Genomic DNA, 6353 nt, shown 5'->3' with positions numbered 1-6353 from the left:
GCATGATGGCACCCTCCTCAAAGTGCGGGAGGGTCTAATGGGGATCATTCCACACCCGGTCTGGGACCTCTCCCTGCTGTTGTGAGCAGCTTTTCTTGCACGAAAACAGATGGACAGAGTGTGAACAGGACGCATGGCACTGCGTGGAATGTTTGTGTGGTGAGCGGAGCCATGGACGGGATGAGGGTGTGAGCTCGAGAGGATTTGAGCCTGATGGAGATGTGAGGGTGTGTCTGAGAGTTAGTGGTGTTGTTCCTTTAAGGTGTGAGATCCTTGTGGATGTGTGATGGGTTTGTGAGTGTGTGAGTTGAGAGTGATAAGAAGAGTGACTTACCCTGGCAGAACAGGTGAGACCAGTCATTCTCTTGCGGCACTGGGTGGCTGCTCTCTTTTGCAGGGCATTGGCACTGACCACAGCTGTCACCACCTCCCATGCTGGGTTGGTGACCTTGCTTGCTGGTCTTGACACAGAGCGAGGGTAGTGGACATTACGGCAGTCCTCCACGGCATCCAAAATGCGCTCGAGGGATGCGTCACTAAACTGGGGGCTGCAGTCTTCTTGCCTTTCAAGGTCATGTCTTCTATGCAGCAGTCCTGGTCTGGAATCACTGAGGTGTGCGTGTGGCTGCACTTTAAATATGGCGCCCGGCGTGAGGAAGCGGCATGGTGGGCGAATGAGAACCTGCCCATCATTGAAACAGCGTGGTTCCCGGGAATGCATGATTAATGAGGTGGAATTGGGACAATATGCATGAAAAGCCGCCATTGTGGCTGGTGAGTAAAATGTCCTTTTTTCCTGCCTGCTACTGCACTTAGTGCATATCTGGGATGATTCCACCCTAAGACAGCAGGCAGGTAGGAAGAAAATGGGGGTTCCATCTCATGGGGGCCAACCCCCGATCCACAAAGGGCATCTGCCGAAGATAGAACCCCACCTTCCTTCCCTTCCTTTGACAAAATTATTTCCAAAATCATGCTGCCTGGTCATCCAACTGCCCACGCCAATCTTGTTATGGAGTGGGCAGCGTATTATCAGCGTCAATTGGCTCAGTAACAGGCCTAAATGACTCTTGATTACCTATTTAAATATGGAAAGCAGGCTGCTGATTTTGGCACTTACTCACCACCCCCCATATTATGGGGCTGAGTTCAAGGGTGGGTAGGAAGGTGGCACCCACCCATGGACACCCACCCGTAGGCACCCACCCATAGGCACCCAACTTATTTTACATGGCCCCCTCTGCCAAAAACACACCTGGCGGGGGTAGGTAAAATGCAGCCCCTAGACTGACACACAAAGGGTATATATGTTTGTCAAAGCCCTGCTGTGAGGAATTTGATGAATATTAAACTTGGTATGTTACACTGGATTTGAACAGCTCAGTCATCAAGGTGGCTGACAAGCCACAAGCTGCCCTGCCCTTGTCAAGTTAGTTCTTGATCACAAAGATGACAAAACTTTTAGACTTGGAATGATTGTTCAGGAAAGTGTTATGTGGAGGCCCAGCTTGCAAACGTATGTTTATATATTCGGATTTCAGCACACACCATGTTTCGGTTGAGAAAAGGCAGGCTGAAGCTTTGCATCTTCAACTAATGGAATGATTGTGATATTACTTCTATCCAAGGTGTGGTCAGGATGTGCTGGAAATAAGCTCAAACATTTTGGTAAGTTTCACTGCTGAAGGAGAGTTTCTTGCACTTGCCACTCTTCAAGCGAAGACTTGTCAGTTTAGCTAATGACCAACTAGGGGAAGGTAAATGTGGTCTCTTTGAGGTCAGATGATAAGCTTGGCGGTGGGGAATTGGAATTAAGTCTGTTCTCCAGGCCAGATACCTGAGCAAAGCATGTGTATAGGATGCTGTTTTATTATTCAGTCATAGGATGTGGGTGTTGCTGACAAGGCCAGCACTTATTGCCTATCCCTAAATTCCCTCATCATGGAGGTGATAAGCCACCTTCTTGAACCACTGCTGCCTGTGTGGTCTTGGTATGCCCACAGTGTTGTTAGATAAGGATGTCCAGGATTTTGATACAGTAACAATCAAGGACTGATGATATATTTCCAAGTCAGGATGGTGTGTCATTTTGAGGGCAACTTGCAGGTGATGGTGTTCCAATGTGCTGGCTCCTCTTATCTGCCTAGGTAGTAGAGGTGGTGGGTTTGGGAAGTTGCTGTTGGAGCAGCCTTGGCAAGCTGCTGAGGTTCATCTCATAGTTGGTGCATGCTACTGCCACTGTGCGCTGGTGGTAAAGGGAGTGAATGTTTAAGGCGGTGGTTGGGTGCCAATTAAGCAGGCTACCTTTTCTGGGTAGTGTCAAACTTCTTGAGTGTTGTTGGAGCTGCACTTATCCAAGTAAATGGAATATGTTCCAACACACTCCTGACTCGTGACTGGAGGTGATGGAAAGACTTTGAAAAATCAAGGGGTGTATCAGATTCTGACCTGACTCTTGTAGCTATAGTTTTTATGTAGTTGGCCCAGTTAAGTTTCTGTTCAATGGTGACCACATGGATGTTAATAGTTGGGGATTCAACAATGGTAATGCCATTTAATGTCAAGGGGAGGAAGTGAGAATCTTTCTTGTTGGAGATTGTCATGGCCTGGCACTTGCTTGGCACGAATGTAAATTGCCAATTATCAGCCCAAGCCTGAAGGCTGTCAAGTTCTTGTTCATGTGGGCATGAACTGCTTTAGTATCTGATCATTGACCAGCGAGCCTGGCTAACTAATGTGATCTAGAGAGGCAGATTTGTTACTGCAGGTTGGAATCTTTCCCTACCTGTCTCGACATTGGCTGGATACCAGTGCCCTATAGGAGCAGCACGGTGGTGTATTGGTTAGCGCTGCTGCCTCACAGCTCCAGGGACCCAGGTTTGATTCTGATCTCTCTGTGTGGAGCTTGCACATCCTCCCTGTGTCTGCCTGGGTTTCTACCAGGTGGTCTGGTTTCCTCCCACCATCCAAAGACACGTTGGTTAGATGGACTGGCTACAGTTAAGTTGCCCCTAAGAGTGAGCGTGTGCCCTGTGATGGACTGGTGTCCTGTCCTGGGTGCACCCTGCCTAGTGCCCATTGCCTGTCAGGATAGGCTCTGACTTCTGCAACCCTGAATTGGATAAAGCAGTTCTGGAAAAGTGAGTGTCTTATAGATGGGTTAATAGGCAATCCATTCTAGCTGGAGGTTTAGCTCTGATTTGCTAGAAAAATGAAACACAGCAAGCTAAAAGAAAGGTAAGGTTAGCAAAGTCCTTCATAGGATCCATGAAAATGATGCAAGTCATCATGTAATTTATCTCTTCTCAGGTGAGCGATCACCGTCCTTTTTAAATCACCAGAAGAGAGCTGCCAAGTACCACCATTGGTGCTAGGCTATGATTAACTCGTGGTTGAAGTGGGTAGAGCTGGGCCTTGCCATTTCTTCTTCCCCGGTGTTTTATTTCTATTCTGTCCTCAGCTTAGCAGCCCACTCAGCAAATTAAATTCACCCAACCAAGGTATGCAATTTGGAATGACTGATCGGCTGTGGATGCAAATACACGATTTTGAGCTAGAGGCCAAGTGCTTTTACCACTTGAATAACCAAGATTGCTGGTTTATGTCTAAAAAAGCTGACCAATTGAGAAGAAGTTGCAAACAGCCGTTATAGATTCATCTTGTTCCAAAATGGGCTTGTGCCGATGTGTCTTCCTTCCTTCTCCCTGCTGAGATTTTGAGTTTAGGAATTTTTTTTGCCTGGAGCTAGGAATTGCTTCATTTGCACAAAATTGTAATGATTAAATGTGCAGAAGCCTACAAAGGTTTGCAGTATAATGAACAGACGAGCACCACCTAATTAATTACATATCGTTTGCTTTCAGAAAAGAATTTTAATTATCAGTAAGTAGCTAACAGCAATGTCGCCTGATAACTGGGATGTACTAAAAATGCAGACGTGTTCGCTCAACAAGTATTCCAACCAATTGTTGGAACATAGCTTTGTGAATAATTAAAAAGGATAATTAAAATGATTTCTATATTACATTAAACACATTGTTTCCAAAATTAAAAATTATTTGCAAATAGGGCAATTAATTTAAGGCTCTTAAATCTTAATTTACAGTTTAATATGCTTTGTTTGAATTTTGTTATTTTCTTTCACCTTAATTATATATTGCTACTCAATTGTAATCCCATGATTAATGCATATTTTGAGTGGAAGAATATTTTAAAAGTACTAACTGACCTCTTGTGGAGTTGCATAGCCATGGTTTGACGTGTGAAGGGTGGATGTGGCATTCAGCTGCTAAGATCTTGCTACTTTTAACATGGGCACTATTGATATAATCTCCTTGAGAAAGTCATCTAAATCGCATCATAGAATCATGCAGCACAGAAGGAGGCCATTTGATCCATCATGCCTGTGCCAGCTCTTTCAAAGGGGTATAATTTTCAAGTATATATTCAATTCCCTTTTGCTGGTAGGTTTTGAGGGAAACTTCTTGTAAATTCCTCATCCCTGGTAATGTGAAGAGGCCAAATTATCAAGGCCCAACCTTCCTATCCCTGATACCCCTGACCTCCAATGTTCCCCATCTTTTTGCCACCCCATGCTGATCCTCCCAGCCCCGACTGCCATGCTCATTACCCAGTGAGTCAAGACTAAGATGCACCTATTTGTCAGCTTAATCTGCAGACCAAGATTCGACTGGAGGAAATAATGGAGTTGAACCATCTGCTACAATCTGTCTTCTAAACAATCTCAGTCGCAGAGATTGTGCTGCCAGTGACAGTCAAGATCATAATCAGCTTCAATTTTTTTGTGTCTGGGTCCTTTCAGTCTGCCACAGGGCAGATCTGAAACATCAGTTAATCAGAATAGACCCTGTAATACAACTGTATTGTGTTAAAATGTCTTCAAGCACTTTAAGGAAAATGTAGCAATAAAATATTAAACAGCCACTTTTGCCTTATTCTGAAGCAGAACGCAGCTGTTGGGAAGTCTACAAAGTGTTGAGTACTAATTACCTTACATCCGTCTTGTAGGCCTCATATTTCCTGGTTTAATTCACCAGCCACTGTGCTACTCCTGTGGAGTCACCATGGGTTGTGGGGATTATGCATGGATGAACATTTTTTCATATTTTTGGACTTTGTTGCTTCTCCTTCCCTGTCTCTGATCATGATATCTTTAATTCATTACAATGCTCTTTCAGATATCTCCATGCAAATGAGCACTCACTTACCCTTGAAACCCCTAAGAATTTATCCAAAACACATAAGTCACTCTGCGTACCTCATCCATTGCCTGTTCAAGCATGATAGCCATGAAAGTAATTTGGCAAGACCAGTCCTCCCAGATGCCACAGCAGCCTTTAAGCCTCCCCGCCCAATCTCTAAAACCCAGCCCCCCACCCCCTCCCTTTCTTTGCTGGGGTTTGCCAGGCAGATCCGTCCAAAATTCCAAAATTTACCTGAAGTCTGGGATCCATGACACCTCTTCTTTGGGGATTACCTGCGTTCCCACCAGTGGCTACGACTCGATTCTGGTGCTTCTGGAATTTTCCAGTCCCCACTGTGGCGGGTTTAATGGTGGGCAGCCGGAGGTGGAGGAACAATGCGGTGGGAGCTGAAAAGTCGGCTTCCTGCTGGTGTAAAATGACAGCGGGATCATTGTTTCCCATTGCCATTCCCACCAGAGGCAGGCATTAAACTAATTTGCATCCTACAATAGGATGCAGATAAAGGCCGGACCAGAATCGCCCCTCCCACCTGCCTGATTGTCTGCCTCCCCCCCGGGGGATATCACGCCAGCCCAGAACACTTCTGGACACAAGTGGTGTGGAGATATCAGGAACTTATCTGAAGGAGGCCTGGGGCAGCCTGCAGAGATCAGGATGGAGGCCTCCAGTGACCGTGGGACCCTGGAACACATAGCAGCAGGTGGGTGAAGCATCTACCAGGTGGATCTTCGAGCTTCAGTGTGTTCCAGGAGGCCCATCTTCTATCTTCAGAGTATTCCAAGAGGTCCATCTTCTATCTTCAATGGTGGGTCAGTTGATGTCCGAGCGCCTTTTAAGTATGGCGCCTGGATATGATGGTGGGTCACAAACCATCCAGCACGCCCTACCTCAATGAACTTTGGAAAACCCTGACTGCATAATGAATGAGGCCAGTGCCTTGCAGTATGGCACAAATTCCCACCGGCCCCCACGATAGGAAACGCTCCCAGTTCCCAACCCCACCATCAGACTTATTCCCGGAATGGAAAGTTCCACCCTGAGACCACAGAGCTGCCGGCCAATCAATAAAGGATGCTCCCAGAGTAGGGCAGCCAGGTTTCAGGTGGGAGTGCTGATCATGGACTTTGT

This window comes from Cetorhinus maximus, chromosome 20, assembly GCF_964194155.1.
Source record: "Cetorhinus maximus chromosome 20, sCetMax3.hap1.1, whole genome shotgun sequence".
Taxonomy (NCBI): Eukaryota; Metazoa; Chordata; class Chondrichthyes; order Lamniformes; family Cetorhinidae; genus Cetorhinus; species Cetorhinus maximus.
Note: the sequence above shows the minus strand (reverse complement) of the source record.